Source organism: Nicotiana attenuata, unplaced genomic scaffold (assembly GCF_001879085.1).
Source record: "Nicotiana attenuata strain UT unplaced genomic scaffold, NIATTr2, whole genome shotgun sequence".
NCBI classification, from domain to species: Eukaryota; Viridiplantae; Streptophyta; class Magnoliopsida; order Solanales; family Solanaceae; genus Nicotiana; species Nicotiana attenuata.
In genome coordinates, this window is record NW_017670339.1 from 338,539 (window position 1) to 357,642 (window position 19,104).

The following is a 19,104-nucleotide window of genomic DNA, read 5'->3' on the forward strand; positions in this document are numbered from 1 at the left end:
CAATGTATACTAACTGATCAGGTGGTGGTGCGTATATAACGCCATAACCTTTTCCCATATCCCATATAAATATAGATACATATATACACGTATATAACTCCACCTGGTCATGGGTCAATGTACATGAATGCAATGCATGAAAACTACGTCAATAAAATCTTTCAGAGTGGCATAAGACCTTTATACCTTTGAGTAATATCATGAAGTAAACTTTTTTCAACTTACGTATTTTTCTGAGGCCCATGAACAGATGATAGAATAATATGACACATGGGGAATAGAGAACATAAGCATTTCTAGTATTTCTATGAATAGAGTAATTTATGGAAATTGTGCATTTGCTTATTTCTCTTGTGTCGTATAGATCATGCCAAAAGAAATAATAGATAGTCTTAACATACCTGAGCCGATTCTCTTAACAATCCCTCTAACCCACATCTTTGTGACAATACGTAACGACGCATCGGAATAGGAAAAAATCTGTATGATATTCTTGGGAAAGACTGCACCGTATTTTCTCAGAATCACAAAATCTCATCACTATTACGTAGTTTAATTTTGTATTAAATTTTTTGCACATAAGCGTTACCTTGCTGAAATTAATATACCTTGGATTCATTAAGAGAGTCCATCTCTTTATGAATTAGTCTTATAACTAATGAAGACTACAATCCACCCTTTAAAGTCTTTGTTGTTTTTGAACGGCATGACACTTAGATGCCACCTTTTAATTTGTGGTATGAGTCATTCCAATTGCATGGGGGCTGCCACCTCATGCTTTTTCAATACTTATCCAATATATCCCCAATTAATTAGGTAATGCCCCGCTACCCGGTAATTAACCAATTACCCGCATAATTAAGACTTACCTAAACTTTCTTAAAATACTACTCTCTTTTAACATCCTATGTACACCTTACTAGCATGGTCATGTGGTACCTTGTATGGCACTAGGCCATAAATATCGAATATTAACGCTCAGCCCGTATTTTATCCCAATATGCCAAACTTGGACGAAAAATTCATTTTCTTTGACTTGCTTCCCCGCTCACCTTCACGAATTTACTCATCATTTGTTTAAAATAGTATAATCCTTATAATCTCCAAATAATCTCTTTCCTTGGACTAATGTCAATTACCTTATGATAAATTCAACGTACAATACTGCAGGGTGCAACATCGTCATAATTTAATATTACAGGGCATAATATCGATGTAATATTGCTGGGCATAACATCATTCCCCCCTTTGGAATATTCGTCCTCGAATGTTGACTGATGCTCTTATCATTCTCGTAGCCCATAGGTCTTGCGAATACTTTAGTACTCGTCTTGCCATCTAGGCGACTGTTCTGTGAATGAATCCCAAAGGCCAGGGTATTCCCCCCTTTAAGCCTCTTTCTCACACCACAACTTTTAGTCAGAATCCTTCTAATCTTGTAACTGTTGCTACCTTCTATCATGCAGCCTTTACGACTCTAACTTTGTATGTGCGCCTGATTCTTCTTTTCTCTTCCAGCTTTTAGCCAATCTCTAGGCTTTACTTTGTGAACATATACAAAATTATGTCAAGCTATCCCTCTAGCGTCATTAGCTTTACTATATCTAAGTAGGCCATACTATACCAAAATTCTTACTTCGATTTATCGTTACTGAGGTCTGCTACCGAACTTTAGGTTACCCTCGTTGGTTATCCTATATGCATAAAGCTAAATCCTTTAACGTTTCTTCATTACTATTCATCTTAAGACTGATGGCCCAATCTCATCTCGTATTTTGCAACTTTTACCCATCCAATGTTGATTCACCTCAATGTTGATTTACAATCATCCCTTGATAACTTGAAATTTCTTACGTACTATATTACCACTAGGGCTTACGTTGCGTCATGGAATATTTGAAGTGATTTTTCTGATCCACCTGGGTGATACAATACTTCCATAACCATACTTTATAGCATCCCAATGTGACTCACCTTATATAGGTATTCCCTTACAATTTATGAAATCCTCTTCAAGTCATTACTCACTTGAAGGCCAAAATGTCATCCTTTATCTATCACAATCACACTGTCATTCTACTACCAGGGCAGCATTCCATCTCTTCTAAATGCTACTAGTTTTAGACTTCTTTGAGTTCATTCAGGCTATATTGAGCTTTCTATAACTTAGAGGAACCATCAGCTGCTTTGTTTTCACGGGCTTAATCCCAATAACTTATCCATTTTCGTTACCTTCTCACTTGCCCTTTTCTTGTCCTTACTCCTGTCTTTTTAACTCCTTGTCGTGCAATATTTTAGCTTGCGACCAATTTCCATATAATTTTCTGGAACATCAATCGAGACATCACATCGTCTATAACTCTTCTTTTACTCTCTAATTAGACCTTTCGGTACTTAGAAACCATAGGCCGGAAGGTATGCCACTGACGACGTTGCTATCATTCCTGGATATTGAATCCCCGCGCTTCTAGCCTTTTATTCACAGTTTAGACTATTCACAACCTTCTGCATTTGAGTATCTCGTACGGTATTCACCTTTACTTTACTTATCTTATAATCTTGCATCACGTCTTCTATCTCTCTCATGACCTCCCTTCCACATAGGTATAATTCACATCCACAACTTGAAGCTTTATTATAATACTTACACCTCTGGTGCATACACGATCTGGTGGTAGCTCCATACTTACTTGTTATGAGGCTGGTACTCTTCTAACTGGCTTTCTCGTAGAGCCATTATAGAATATAGTTGTTGTGCTATCTCTCTTGCACCTCTAATATTAAGATGATTCTGCTATGTTCTCAATCATGATTCCTATAACTTCTGGGTCCAATAATCTACTTCGTTGATCTAACTCTTTAGTTTCCTCCTTCTTCTTATTGGCCATTATGTCAGCTTAAGTTATCTTCCAATCAGTGGCTCACAGTATTAGTTATTACTTTAGCCCTTCATGGATGATGTGGAATATCCATGATACAATCTTCTAACAATTCATTCCTTTGTCTATGACTTGGGCTCAATTCTTTCTTTTAACTTATACCGGAATCTTCTACGACTGTATGATTGTCAACATATATGCTGCATGGATGTAATGACCCGGCCGGACGTATTAAGAATTAACGCCCCGTTCTCCTATTAATTGCATTCCCTGTGTTTGTTTCTGCTATTGGGAGTTGTCGGGAGGATTTGTTTTGAGTTTCGAAGTTTTTTGGGACACTTAGTCCCTAAATCATAGCTTAAACTTTAGAATTTGGACTATAGTCGGAGCAGTGTAAAGAAGTCCTTGGAATGAAATTTCGTCGATTCCGTTAGCTACGCTGGGTGATTTGGGCTTAGGGGCGTGTTCGGATTGTGTATTGGAGGTCTGTAGCTTATTTAGGCTTGAAATGTCGAAAGTCGAATTTTTTAAGTTTCTGGTTCGATAGTGAGATTTTGATATCGGGGTCGGAATGGAATTCCGGAAGTTGGAGTAGGTCTGTCATGTTATTTGGGACGTGTGTGCAAAATTTCAGGTAATTCGGACGAGGTTTGATAGACTTTTTGATCAAAAGCAAAAATTGGAAGTTTTGGAATCCTTAGGCTAGAATTCGAGGTTGATTTGGAATTCTGACGTTGTTTTCAGTGTTCCGAGGGTTGGTACAAGTTTGAATAGTGGTATATGACTCGTTCTTATTTTTGGTTGAGGTCCCGAGGGCCTCGGGATGTTTTCAGAAGGTTGATGGAAGAACTTGGGAGATTTGGAAGAAGCTTTAGCTGCGGAAGTTCAGTCATAACCGCACCTGCGGTGTGGGGACCGCACGTGCGTGATCACAGAAGCAATAGAGAAGACGCAGATGCGGCCAAGCGCTTGGAGACCAGAATCCGCAGGTGCAAGAGGTTGAGCGCACCTGCGAGGCTGCAGGTGCGGTAAACGAAGCGTAGGTGCGGCCCAGTGCTTTAACTAGAATTTTACAGATGCGCACCTAGGATCGCAAGTGCAGGTCCGCAGGTGCGAGGTCAAGGCCGCATGTGCCGAAACCCTGGGCCAGAACCTATATAAGGTTTCTGTCGCGATTTTAGCCTATTCTTTCACCGTTTTTATCCGAGAATTGAGCTTTTTGGGAGGTTTTAGAGAGAATTGAAGGGAGCTTCGAGGAGGTAAGATTTTTGGAACCCAAACTCGTTATTATAGTATTATTCTACTAATTTGGCAAGAAATTTATGGAAAATAAGGGTTAAAATGGGGTTTTAGGATTTGAAATTGGAGACTTGGATTTGGGGATTTGAGGGGTTGTTTGTGGTCCGAATTTCGTGTTTTTAGTATGTATGAACTCGTGAGCATGCAAGGATTCTAGTTTGCCAAATTTTATCCGATTCCGAGACGTGGGCCCGGGGGACTTTTTTGGGCAATTTTCCTAATTTCGTGTGTTATCTTCGAATTAATTAGCTGAATTAGTTACTTGCGGTTATATTTACATTATGCAATTACTTTGAATAGATTTGGGCCATTTGGAGTCACGTACTCGTGGCAAGAACGTGATATCGAGTTGATTGAGCCGGTTCGAGGTAATTGGCTCGCCTAACCTTGTGTGGGGGAACTCCCCTTAGGATTGGTATTGTTGATATATGAAATGCCTTGTACGTGAGGTGACAAGTGCGTACATGAGCTAATTGTTGAAAATCCAGTTTTTACTAAGTAACTATAACTGTGTTTTCTTCCCTGTTTATACTACTTGCAATTTAAACCTACTATTAGCTTAGGAAAGCATGTCTAATGACTCAATTGTTTTACTTGCTCAAACTGCTTTATTTGAATTCTGTACAGCGTGCTAGGTTAGAAATACCTGTTTTACCTTGGTACGAAATTGGATTGAATTGAATATTCTTCGTGTTGCTGTTGTGTCTTTACTCTGGGACTACGGGCGGTATCCCGGTAGATCCCCCTTGCCTGTTTATTTGGGACTACGGATCGGTATTCTGGTAGATACCCCCTGTACAGTTATATTGGAACTACGGGACTACACCGGGTAGATTCCCCCAGTACTGGGTATTTACATTTAGGACTACAGATTGGTATTCTGGTAGATCCCCTGCGCACTATGAGTTGGACTACGGGATGACACCCTTGAGATCCACTGGATATTTACATTTGGGGACTAGAGGACGGTATCTTGGTAGATCCCCGGTTGCTATCTCTGTGTAGAGCTGTCTTCTTTCTGTGATTTTATCTCTGTTGTTGTTGTTGTTATTCTTATTACCTTGTGTTGCTTTATACTGTTTCATTTCCTTATATATATATATATATATATATATGTTTATGACCGCTAGGGCCCTGACCTTCCTCGTCACTACTCGACCGAGGTTAGGCTTGGCACTTACTGGGTATCGCAATGGTGTACTCATGCCCTTTCCTGCATATTTTTTCCGTTGCAGATCCAGGTTCATCTGCTCAGCCATATCGTTAGCGAGACGAGGCGACTTTCGGAGACTTTGAGGTATATCTGCCGCGGCCGCAGACCGAGGAGTCTCTCTCTATCTCTTTCTGTTAGCTTTAGGTCTTCTGTACTCTCCGTTGACTAGATATTCTGGAGTTAGAACTTTATGTAAACATTCTCAACTTGTGATTTCATAAGATTCCGAGTTTTGGGAGTTGATTCAGTTTGAGAGTTTATATTTGTATATGCCGAGCGGCATCCTAAATGTTTTATTCTTGTTATTCCACAGTTTTTGGTTAGTTTTATCTTTCGTTTTTCCTTGTTCCGCAAATTGTTAGGCTTACCTAGTTGTAGAGACTAGGTGCCGTCATGACAGTTCATGGAGGGCGAACTCGGGTTGTGACAAGTTTGTATCAGTGCTCTAGGTTCATAGGAGTCAGGAATCACAAGCCGGTTTATAGAGTCTCGTGGATTGGTACGAAGACGTTTGTGCTTATCTACGAGAGACTATGTAACTGTTAAGAAAAATGCTACTTCATTTGATTTCCTTGTCGTGCGAGATTTTTGATATCGAAATTCTAAACTTCTGCCTTCTATTCTCTCACAGATGTTGAGGACACGTGCTACTGGAGGTGACGAGACACCCGCGCCCCCTACGGGAGCCGTCAGAGGTCGGGGCCGGGGTGGAGGCCGAGGACGCGCACGCGGTGCAGCCAGAGAACCCGTGCGAGCTGCTACTGAGGAGCCACCAACAGTTCCACCTGGAGCCCAGGCGCCTGACACGCCTACTGCTACCACTACTCCAGCTCTCCAGGAGACTCTTGCGGAGTTTATGAGTATGTACACCAGTCTAGCTCAGGCAGGGTTGCTTCCCCTTGCTGCAACCACATCCCAGGCCGGGGGAGGAGCACAGACTCCTGCCGCTCACACTCTTACGCGGCGAGTGCATGTTGAGCAGGTCCCAGAGATTATATCGGCACAACCTGTAACCCCAGCTCAGCCCGAGGAGAGGGCAGTAGCTTCAGAGGAGGAGCAGAAGAGGCTTGAGAGGTTCAAGAAGTATCGGCCTCCTATATTCAGTTGACTAGCATCAGATGATGCTCTGGGATTTTTAGAGGAGTGCTACCGTATCCTCCATACCATGGGTATATCAGGATCGAGTGGGGTTTCCTTCACTACCTTCCAGCTTCGAGGAGCCGCCTATCAGTGGTGGCGTACTTATGAGTTAGAGAGTCCAGATGAGGCAGCTTCCCTGACTTGGACTCAGTTTTCAGATATGTTCTTGAGAGAGTATGTTCCTCAAAGCCTTAGGGATGCATGGCGCACAGAGTTTGAGCATTTGCGCAGGGTACTATGACTGTCTCGGAGTATGCTGTCCGTTTCATTGACTTGGCTAGACATGCACCAGCTTTGGATTCTACAGTTCGCGAGAGGGTTCGCCGGTGTATTGAGGGGCTGATTCCCAGCATCAGGTCTAGTATGGCTCGGGAGTTGGAGATGGACATTTCCTATCAGCAGATGGCGAGCATTGCTAGAAGAGTAGGGGGTATGCATGCTTGGGATAGAGAGGAGAGGGAGGCCAAGAGGTCTCGAGAGTCGGGTCATTATTCTGCTGCTCGTGCTCCAGCTGCAGCTCGTCATGGTAAGGGTTATATGAGTCGCCCCGTTCATTCAGCTCTTCTAGCAGCCAGTGGTATTCCAGCTCCTCCTAGACCTCAAGAGCCTTATTATGCGCCTCCAGTATCTAGTGCGCCTCCTGCAAGAGGTGTTTCCAGTGGCAAGTCACAGTCGGCACATCCTCCCAGAGCTTGTTTTGAGTGTGGCGACACATGCTATATGGTGAGGGATTGTCCCAGACATAGGAGGGGTGCACCTCCACAGACTTCTCAGCCACAGCGTGCCCCGCAGAGTTCCCAAGCTATGGTTGCAGCACCAGTTGCTACCCCACCTACCCCGCCAGCTAGGGGTGGAGGTCGGGGGAGGGGGAGAGGGTAGAGGTCGCCATAGAGGGGGAGGCCAGGCAAGATACTATGCCCTTTCTGCCCGTACTGAGGCTGTCGCCTCCGATTCTGTCATCACAGGTATTATCCTGGTCAGTTATAGAGATGCATCGGTTTTATTTGATTCAGGCTCCACTTATTCTTATGTGTCCTCTTATTTTGCCTCGTATTTGGGCGTATCTTGGGATTTCCTTGAGTTCTCCTATTTATGTTTCTACTCCTATTGGAGATTCTCTTATTGTGGAACACATTTATCGGTCATGTTTGATTGCTCTTAGTGGTTTTGAGACCAGAGCCAATTTGTTATTGCTCAGCATGGTAGACTTTGATGTTATCTTGGGCATGGACTGGTTGTCGCCCCACTATGCTATTCTTGATTGTCACGCAAAAACCATGACGCTGGCTATGCCAGGTGTACCGCGAGTAGAGTGGAGGGGTACCTTAGATCATACTTTCAGTAGATTTAATTCATTCCTTAAGGATCAGTGTATGGTTGAGAAGGGGTGTGACGCATATCTAGCTTATGTGAGAGATGTCAGTATTGATACCCCTATAGTAGATTCAGTCCCAGTAGTACGGGATTTCTCTGATGTGTTTCTAGCTGATCTTCCGAGAATGCCGATCGATACAGATATTGATTTTTGCATTGATCTATTGCTGATCACTCAGCCTATTTCTATTCGTCCGTACCGTATGGCTTCTCCTGAATTGAAGGAGTTGAAGGAGCAGTTACAGGAATTGCTTGATAAGGGTTTCATTCGGCCTAGTGTATCACCTTGGGGTGCTCCTGTCTTTTTTGTGAAGAAGAAGGATGGTTCTATGCGTATGTGCATTGATTATCGCCAGTTGAACAAGGTTACAAAGAAGAACCGTTATCCTTTGCCTCGTATTGATGACCTATGTGATCAGCTACATGGTGCCCGTGTGTTTTCTAAGATTGACTTGCGTTCAGGCTATCATCAATTGAAGATTCGAGAACCAGATATCCCAAAGATTGCCTTCAGGACTCGGTATGGTCATTACGAGTTCCTTGTCATGTCATTTGGGCTGACCAATACCCAGTAGCCTTTATGCATTTGATGCACAGTGTATTCCGACCATATCTTGACTCACTCGTCATTGTCTTTATTGATGACATGCTGGTATACTCCTGGAGTCGGGAAGATCATGAGCAGTACTTAAGGACAATGCTTTAGACTTTGAGAGAAAAGAAGTTATATGCCAAGTTCTCGAAATGTGAGTTTTGGTTGGATTCCGTGGCATTCTTAGGTCACGTAGTATCGAGTGATGGGATAAAGGTGGATCCGAAGAAAGTGGAAGCAGTGCAGAGTTGGCCCAGACCATCCTCAGCTACAGAGATTCGTAGTTTTCTTAGCTTGGCGGGTTATTACTGTCGATTTGTTTAGGGATTTTCATCCATTGCAGCACCTATGACCAGGCTGACCCAGAAGGGTGCTCTGTTTTAGTGGACGGAAAAGTGTGAGGAGAGCTTCCAGAAGCTCAAGACAGCTTTGACTACAACTCCAGTTTTGATATTGCCTACCGGTTTGGGGTCTTATACTGTCTATTGTGATGCCTCGAGGATTGGCCTTGGAGCGGTATTGATGCAGGACGGTAGGGTGATTTCCTATGCGTCCTGGCAGTTGAAAGTACATGAGAAGAATTATCCTGTCCATAATCTTGAGTTAGCTGCTATTGTTCATGCCTTGAAGATTTGGCGTCATTATTTGTACGGGGTGCCTTGTGAGATTTATACTGATCATCGGAGTTTGCAGCATTTGTTCAAGCAGAAGGACCTTAATTTGCGCTAGAGGAGGTGGTTAGAGCTGCTGAAGGACTATGATATCACTATCCTGTATCACCCGGGCAAGGCCAATGTAGTGGCTGATGCTTTGAATCGCCGGGCGGAGAGTTTGGGTAGTTTGGCTTATCTACCAGCAGCGGAGAGGCCCATGGCAATGGATATTTATGCCTTAACCAGCCAGTTTGTGAGATTGGACCTTTCGGAGCCCAGTCGGGTCCTTGCTTGTGTGGTCTCTCGATCTTTCTTGTTTGATCGTATCCGGAAGCGTCAATTTGATGACCCTCATTTGCTTGTCCTTAAGGATAAGGCTCTGCGAGGTGATGTCAGAGATGTTACCTCTGGTGATGATGGGGTATTGAGGATGCGGGGTCGGGTTTGTGTACCCAATATTGATGGGCTTCGGGAGTTGATTCTAGACGAGGCCCATAGTTTGTGGTATTCCATCCATCCGGGTGCCACGAAGATGTACCAGAATTTGAGGTAGCACTATTGGTGGAGGCGGATGAAGAAAGATATAGTTGAGTTTGTATCTCGGTGCCTCAATTGTCAGCAGGTAAAGTATGAACACTAGAGACCGGGTGGGTTGCTTCAGCAGATAGAGATTCCGGAGTGGAAGTAGGATCGGATCACCATGGACTTCGTAGCTTGACTCCCACAGACTTTGAGGAAGTTCAATGCCATTTGGGTGATTGTGGATCGGCCGACCAAGTCCGCGCACTTCATTCCTGTGTGTACTACCTATTCTTCGGAGAGGTTGGCGGAGATTTATATCCGGGATATTGTCCGTATGCATGGTATTCCAGTTTCTATCATTTCAGATAGAGGTACTCAGCTCACATCACGGTTCTGGAGGGCCGTACAGGATGAGTTAGGCACTCGGGTGGAGTTGAGCACAGCATTTCACCCCCAAACGGACGGCCAGTCCGAGCGCACTATTCACATTCTTGAGGATATGCTCCGTGCGTGTGTGATGGAGTTTGGAGGTTCTTGGGATCAGTTCTTGCCATTGGCTGAGTTCGCCTACAATAACAACTACCAGTCCAGCATTCAGATGGCACCGTATGAGGCCTTGTATAGTAGGCGGTGTAGGTCCCCGGTGCGTTGGTTCGAGCCGGGAGAGGCTAGATTATTGGGCACAGACTTGGTACAGGATGCTTTGGAGAAGATTAAGGTGATTCAGTATAGACTCCGTACAGCCCAGTCCAGACAGAAGAGTTATGCGGACCAGAAGGTTCGTGATGTTTCCTACATGGTTGGAGAGCGAGTCTTGCTTCGGGTTTCGCCTATGAAGGGTGTTATGAGATTTGGGAAGAAAGGGAAATTAAGTCCGAGGTTTATTTGTCATTTTGAGATATTGCGGCGTGTTAGAGAGGTTGCTTATGAGCTTGCCTTACCTTCCAGCTTGGCAGGAGTTCATCCGGTATTTCATGTTTCGATGCTCCGGAGGTATCACGGTGATCCTTCGCACGTGTTGGATTTTAGTTCAGTCCAGTTGGACAAGGATCTATCTTACATTGAGGAGCAAGTGGCGATATTGGACAGGCAGGTTCGGAAGTTGAGGTCAAAGAATATTGCATCAGTGAAGGTTCAGTGGCGGGGTTAGCCGGTCGAGAAGGCTACTTGGGAGACCGAGCAGGATATGCGCAACCATTACCCTCGTCTTTTCACCACTTCAGGTATGTTTCTATGCTCGTTCGAGGATGAACGAATGTTTTAAGAGGGGGAGGATGTAACGACCCGGCCGGTCGTTTTAAGAATTAACGCCCCGTTCGCCTATTAACTGCTCCGTGTTTGTTTCTACTATTGTGAGTTTTCAGGAGGATTTGTTGTGAGTTTCAGAGTGTTTTGGGACACTTAGTCCCTAAATGAGAGCTTAAGCTTTAGAATTTGGACCGTAGTCGGAGTAGTGTGAAGACAGCCTCGGAATGGAATTTCGTCGATTCCGTTAGCTCCGTTGGGTGATTTCAGGCTTAGGGGCGTGTTCGGATTGTGTTTTGGAGGACCGTAGCTTATTTAGGCTTGAAATGCCGAAAGTCGAACTTTTGAAGTTTCTGGTTCGATAGTTAGATTTTGATACGTGGTCGGAATGGAATTTCGGAAGTTGGAGTAGGTCCATCGTGTTATTTGGGACGTGTGTGCAAAATTTCAGGTAATTCAGACGAGGTTTGATAGACTTTTTGATCAAAAGCGGAAATTTGAAGTTTTTGAATCCTTAGCCTTGAATCCGAGGGTGATTTGGTATTCCGGCGTTGTTTTGAGTGTTCCGAGGGTTGGTACAAGTTTGAATAGTGGTATATGACTCGTTCGTATTTTTGGTTGAGGTCCCGGGGGCCTCGGGATGATTTCGGAAGGTTGACGGAAGAACTTGGGAGATTTGGAAGCAGCTTCAGCTGCTGAAGTTCTGTCATAACCACACCTGCGGCTTGGGGACCACAGGTGCGTGATCTCAAAAGCGATGGAGGAGACGCAGATGCGGCTAGGCGCTTGGAGACCAGAATCCGCAGGTGCGAGAGGTTGAGCGCACTTGCGAGGCCGCAGGTGCGGTAAAAAAAGCGCAGGTGCGGCCCAATGCTTTAAGTGGAATTTCGTAGATGCACACTTGGGACCGCAGGTGCAGGTCCGCAGGTGCGAGGTCAAGGGCGCAGGTGCAGAAACCCTGGGCCAGAACCTATATAATGTTTCTGTCACGATTTTAGCCTATTCTTTCACTATTTTTATCCGAGAATTGAGCTTTTTGGGAGGTTTTTGAGAGAGAATTCAAGGGAGCTTCAAGGAGGTATGATTTTTTGAACCCAAACTCGTTATTACGGTATTATTCTACTAATTTGGCAAGAAATTTATAGATAATAAGGGTTAATATTGGGGGTTTAGGGTCTGAAATTGGAGACTTGGATTTTGGGATTTAAGGGGTTGTTTGTGGTCCAAATTTCGTGTTTGTTGTATGCATAAACTCGTGAGAGTGTGAGGATTCCAGTTTTGCGAATTTTAACCGATTCCGAGACGTAGGCCCGGGGGACTTTTTTGGGCGATTTTCCTAATTTCGCGTGTTAGCTTCGAATTAATTAGTTGAAATAGTTACTTGAAGTTATATTTACATTCTGTAATTACTTTGAATAGATTTGGGCCATTTGGAGTCGGGTACTCGTGGCAAGAACGTGATATCGAGTTGATTGAGCCGGTTCGAGGTAAGTGGCTTGCCTAACCTTGTGTGGGGAAACTCCCCTTAGGATTGGTATTGTTGATATATGAAATGCCTTGTACGTGCAGTGACGAGTGCGTACATGAGCTAATTGTTGAAAATCCTGTTTTCATTAAGTAACTATAATTGTGTTTTCTTCCCTGTTTATACTACTTGCAATTTAACCCTACTGTTAGCTTAGGAAAGCATTTCTAAAGGACTCAATTGTTTTACTTGCTCAAACTGCTTTATGGAATTCTGTGGAGCGTGCTAGGTTAGAAATGCCTATTTTACCTTGGTACGAAATTGGATTGAATTGAATATTCTTTGTGTTGCTGCTGTGTGTTTACTTTGGGACTACGGGCGGTATCCCGGTAGATCCCCCTTGCCTGTTTATTTGGGACTACGTATTGGTATTCCGGTAGATCCCCCTTGCACGGTTATATTGGAACTACGGGACTGCACCCGATAGATTCCCCTAGTACTGGGTATTTACATTTTGGACTACGGATTGGTATTCGAGTAGATCCCCTTTGCACTATGAGTTGGACTACAGGACGACACCCGTGAGATCCACTGGATATTTACATCTGGGGACTAAAAGATGGTATCCTGGTAGATCCCCGGTTGCTGGATATTTATATTTGGGGACTACATGACGGTATCCTGGTAGATCCCCGGTTGCTATCTCTGTGTAGAGCTATCTTCTTTTTGTGATTTTATCTCTGTTTTAGTTGTTGTTATTCTTATTACCCTGTGTTGCTTTATACTGTTTCATTTCCTTATATATATATATATATATATATATATATATATATATATATATATATATATATATATATATATGTTTATGACCGGTAGGGCCCTGACCTTCCTCGTCACTACTCGACCGAGGTTAGGCTTGGCACTTACTGGGTAACTGCTGTGGTGTACTCATGCCTTTTCCTGCACATGTTTTCCTTGTGCAGATCCAGGTTCATCTGCTCAGCCATATCGTTAGCAAGACGAGGTGACTTTCGGAGACTTTGAGGTATATATATCGCGTCCACAGATCGAGGAGTCCCTCTCTATCTCTTTCTGTTAGCTTTAGGTCTTCTGTACTCTCCGTTGACTAGATATTCTGGAGTTAGAACTTTATGTAAACATTCTCAGCTTGTGATTTCATGAGATTTCGGGTTTGAGGAGTTGATTCAGTTGAGAGTTTATATTTGTATATGCCGAGCGGCATCCTAAACGTTTTATTTTTGTTATTCCGTAGTTTTTGGTTAGTTTTATCTTTCGTTTTTCCTGTTTCCACAAATTGTTAGGCTTACCTAGTCGTAGAGACTAGGTGCCGTCAAGACAATTCATGGAGGGAGAACTCGGGTCGTGACAATGGATAATACTCCGAACTCTTAAGTATGTTCATATCGTAACCAACTCTGGATCATTGATCGGATAATTTCTTTTGTTCCATCTTAGCTTTCTTTCAACGTATGCTATTACTTTTCCTGCTCTTTCTGCCCCCTTGTTACATCCATACTTAGCTTATCTTAGTGCCTATACATGCCAGAGTTATCGTGCAACTCATATGATCTCGAATATTACTTTTAATTTTACTCCTCGTTCATTAGCCACGGGTAGGTACCACTTTCCTTTGGAGTGCTTACAACGTTGTTGTGACACTGTTGTTACACGACCATTTCCTCTTTAGGTCGTTGTGCTAGGTTGAAGCCTTCTTTTTTATTTCCTCATCTAGTCTTTCATTGTAGTACTTAGGGAAAAACCTTGACTCTCGTAAAGCTGTAAGCTTATTACGGACCTTTTGATGTCCTTCCTTGCCTATAATCATCCGTAGTTGCTTACCTCCGTGTCCTTCTACTCGTAGGGTTGCTTCTAAACTGATATTTTGACTATTTTCCCAGTGGCACTTTCGTTTATCCCCGTAACAATCATACTGTACCTTTAACTACCCCGACTCCTATTTGAATATATCTCAAGTATTATAATGACATTACTGCGAGGCTGAATTCTCCATGTTGGGGTTTACTACATTTATCTTGCATGATCTGCTGATTTGTGTGTAACTTCTTGTCTAGACATGACTAGGCTCTTCCTGAATCAACTACTAACTACTCGTCGGCCCATTCTCATATCCATATTCCGCGTAATCTCTCTTGAGTTATTTCCTTTGTCTAACTTACCCTTTTGCACTGGCTCCTTATTTATCAATAACCTTCCGGGCAGGAACCCTTACTTCTTTTTTCTGACGTCATGCTTACATAACGTTCTGGAATCATAGCATATCTGTAAGATTCGGATAAGTTCAATCTCATTCCTTTCTCATTTATAGCGCACTCCTCCTTTACCATTCCATAGTTACTAGAACAACTTAACTCTGTCTTAATGCCACATCACTCCATATTCCCACCTTTAGGGGGGGGGGGGGTACTAAGATTTAGTGCAATGATGATCTACGTTTAGATGTTTTACCTTTTTATCTATGGCGTCTTTTCATATCGTCGATGACCCTTACTCGCGAAGGTGACACTTAATGTAACATACAGTTCCTTAAGCTTAACTCTACTCACATTATTTGCTTTAGGGAAGCGTTTTCCTGAATGACCATTCTCCGAATTTCTCCTGAATCTTCTTTTGTTGGCCATTCTACTATCGCCGGGACAAAATGTGAAATTCTCATGATGTCGACTATTATCAAATCACCCAGTCCCTAATTCATGTTTAGTTTATCTTGTTAACCAATCCATACTAGTTTCTATTGCTCTGGGGTCTAACTTTTCCTTCTGTTAATCACGTTAGAGTTGCGGACTTATTTCTCGAAATGAGGATGCGACAATATGGCCTATACTCTCTTGTTGTCTTAAGGCCCATCACCTCCCGTCTCTTTCTTCATTTGCCTATAGATTCTGTAACACTCTTCTGTTGCCATCCATGTATCACTTCTCACTCATAATGCTTCATTATCCCTCTTTGTACTTCCCTGCTAATATTTCTATTTATCACGTTATCCTGAAACTTTTAACCAGACATTCTTTCGCTTTTTACCTTCCCTTGCTCCATCTACTGGCTCTTCGGGCTGCCTAACATTCTCCCTCTATTAGGGACGGGAGCCGTACTAAGGTAATATTTATCCCTTCAAGATTTCCAGTTCCTATCTTTGTAGTACTCATATCTAGCTGTACTATTTTAGTATGCACCATCTGGGTGTCTCACAAGGAGATCTATTAGCACATTTGCAATATCCTTCGGAAATATCAACTAACGCAAACAATTCGTCCACCATTTTGGCTCACTCTAACCCCAGCCGGATCGTGATATTATGTCCTTTTCTTAAACCATATTTGTTAGCTCTGATAGAGCATAACTCAGATCGGGGTGGCCAATTATACATACCTCTGTTACTGTTGAAGGTAACTCAAAATGCTTATATCTCTCTTCCTGAATGGTAAATAAGGATAATCTTTATTAACTGGTGCCTCGTACTCTTCTTCATCTTGCTTCTTTTGCTTGTTGAACTTGTATTTATCTTCTGAATCTCTCATTGTTTTTCATCATTAAGGTGGATAGGTATTATTGCCTCAAGACTCCGAATCAAGAGGCTTACACCTTTCAGTCGCACATGATCTGCTGAAGACCTCACATTTACTTATAATAAGCATGATGCAAAGTCGAGTTCCTCTGACTCAACTCTTCCATAGCCATGTCTTTTACCAACCGTCTTTGTAGATGTAGGCATCGCCTTATTACGAATAAAATAGAAGTTAGAAATTTGAATTCTTACAACTGAGCTCTACAACACGATCTAGAGTAAGAAGAAAGAGTGACAGTCCTAAATGCCTTGTAGCCTCCTACTTATAAGTGTGGTGCACGACACACCCATAAACAAGAGTCTACTAGACACGGCTTGTAGACTCCCTAGGACAGAACTACTCCGATACCACATTTGTCACGATCCACACCGATGGACCGCAACGGGCACCCAGTACCTTACTCAACTGAGTACCTACGTAACGTATCTTTCGTATCATACTATCATAGGTAAATGAGCCAGAGAGGCTGTCATGAGATAAGTAAAATAAAGTATGGAGAAATACTCAACATTGGACGATTCAACATGTAATCCAAACTTATACATATGACGTACAGGCCTATAAGGCCAAAATAACTACTCGTATACTGAACAAAGGCCGACAAGGCCATACAATCTTTTAAGTACACAAGCCTCTAAGGATACATAATTGTCATAAAGGTCGGGACAGAGCCCCGCCATACCAAATAATACACGTCTAAATCATACGGACCAAACAAGCAACTCCGGAGCAAATTGAGTGCACCAACATCTTCCGCTGAGCTGATCGCCTACTTGGAGGATTCTCGACCTGTCTATCGAGACCTGCGGGCATGAAACGCAGCGTCCTCAGGCAAAAGGGACGTCGATACGAATAATGTGACCGAGTATGTAAGGCACATAAATAAGTACATAACAATCATGAAAGGAATATAGAGTAAGTGACTCAACCTGTAAGTCTTGATAAATCCGTATATCGTGATATAATTATAGTGTCATGCATATGCGTATGAATGTTATGTCGTGCATAGGTACATGTTTCATAATATCATCAGGCCTCTGAGGGCATCCCATCATATCATCTCAGCCACTGTGGGAAAAATCATCAACGTATACCAGCTGATCAGGTGGTGGTGCGTATATAACGCCACAACCTTTTCCTATATCCATATAAATATAGATACATATATACGCGTATATAACGCCATCTTGTCATGGGTCAATGTACATGAATGCAATGCATGAAAAGTACGTCAATAAAATCTTTCAGAGTGTCATAAGACCATTATACCTTTGAGTAATATCATGAAGTAAACTTTTTTCAACTTATGTATTTGTTTAGGTCCATGAACAGATGATAGAATAATATGACATATGGGGAATCAAAAGCATAAGTATTTCTAGTATTTCTATGAATAGAGTAATTTATGGACATTGTGCATTTGCTCATTTCGCTTGTGTCATATAGATAATGCCAAAAGAAAGAATGGATAGCCTTAACATACCTGAGCCGATTCTCTTACCAATCCTTCTAACCCATGTCTTTGTGACAACACGTAACGGCGGATCGGAGTAGGGGAAAATCCGTATGATATTCTTGGGAAAGATTGCACTGTACTTCCTCAGAATCGCAAAACCCCATCGCTATTATGTAGTATAATTTTGTATGAAATTTTCTGTACATAAGCGTTAACTTGTTGAAATTTATATACCTTGGATTCATTAAGAGAATCCATCTCTTTATGAATTAGTCTTATAACTAATGAAGGGTACAATCCACCCTTTAAAGTCTTTGTAGTTTTTGAACGTAAGTGTCATTTGCATGACACTTAGATGCCACCTTTTAATTTGTGGTATGAGTCATTCCAATTGCATGGGGGCTGCCACCTCATGCTTTTTTAATACTTATTCAATATATCCCCAATGAATTATGTAATGCCCTGTTACCCGGTAATTAACCAATTACCTGTATAATTAAGAATTACCTCAACTTACTTAAAATACTACTCTCTTTTAACTTACCTTGTACACCTTACTAGCATGGTCATGTAGTACCTTATATGGCACTAGTCCATAAATATCGAGTATCAACGCTCCTGTATTTTATCCCAATATGCAAAACTTGGACGAAATTCATTTTCTTTGAATTGCTTCCCCTCTCACCTTCACGAATTTACTCATCATTTGTTAAAAATAGCATAATCCTTATGATCTCTAAATAATCTATTTCCTTGGACTAATGTCAATTACCTTACGATAAATTCAAAGTACAATACTACAGGGTGCAACATCGTCGTAATTTAATACTGATGGACGTAATATCAACGTAATATTGCGGGGCGTAACAACAACATAATCATATTTATTTTAATCCACGAGAATGCCTAAAACGGTTAATCTCTGAATTTGGTCATGAATTTGACGAACTCAAATTGACCTGAAATTTAGTAGATCCATCAACAATGACCTGGTGAGAAACACTCACTGCTATGCAGTGAATCACGTTGTTTTCTGGTGTTTCGAGGTCTTTAGATGGGGTTTTAAGCAGGTTATTGGATTAAATAAGATTTAAATAGGAAAAACTATTCTTTATATATCGGTTTTATTTGTTTTAAATCTGGAACATGAATACACATGATGATTTAACATAATATGATATATGGAAAGAATGTAAATCACATTGGTTGAATCTTAAATTCTCCTAAAGAGACTTATTCAAATTTGGTCTAGTTTTGGTGATAATCATCTCCAATTGACTTGAAATTTGGTGGGTTCATCGGAAACGACCTGATAGGAAATTCTCACTGCTATGTAGTGAATTATGTCGTATTTCTGCAGTTCAGAATCATTTAGATAGGTGTTTATTTTTTTGGCAGTTTGCGGGATTAAAATCTGATTTAAATATGAAAAGTCATTCCTTTTATGTCGGTCTTGTTTTGTTAAATTTGTAACATGATGACACATGATTTTACATGAACTGATATATGGTTGGAATGTATGCCATATTTTAAATTCCAAAAAATGCTTAGATGGTAGCTTTTCAAATTTGGTTGTTGTTTTGAAGATCATGACTTTATGATCTCCAGTTGACCTGAAATTTGATAAGTCTATCGAAAAACCCCAGTAAATAATACTTACT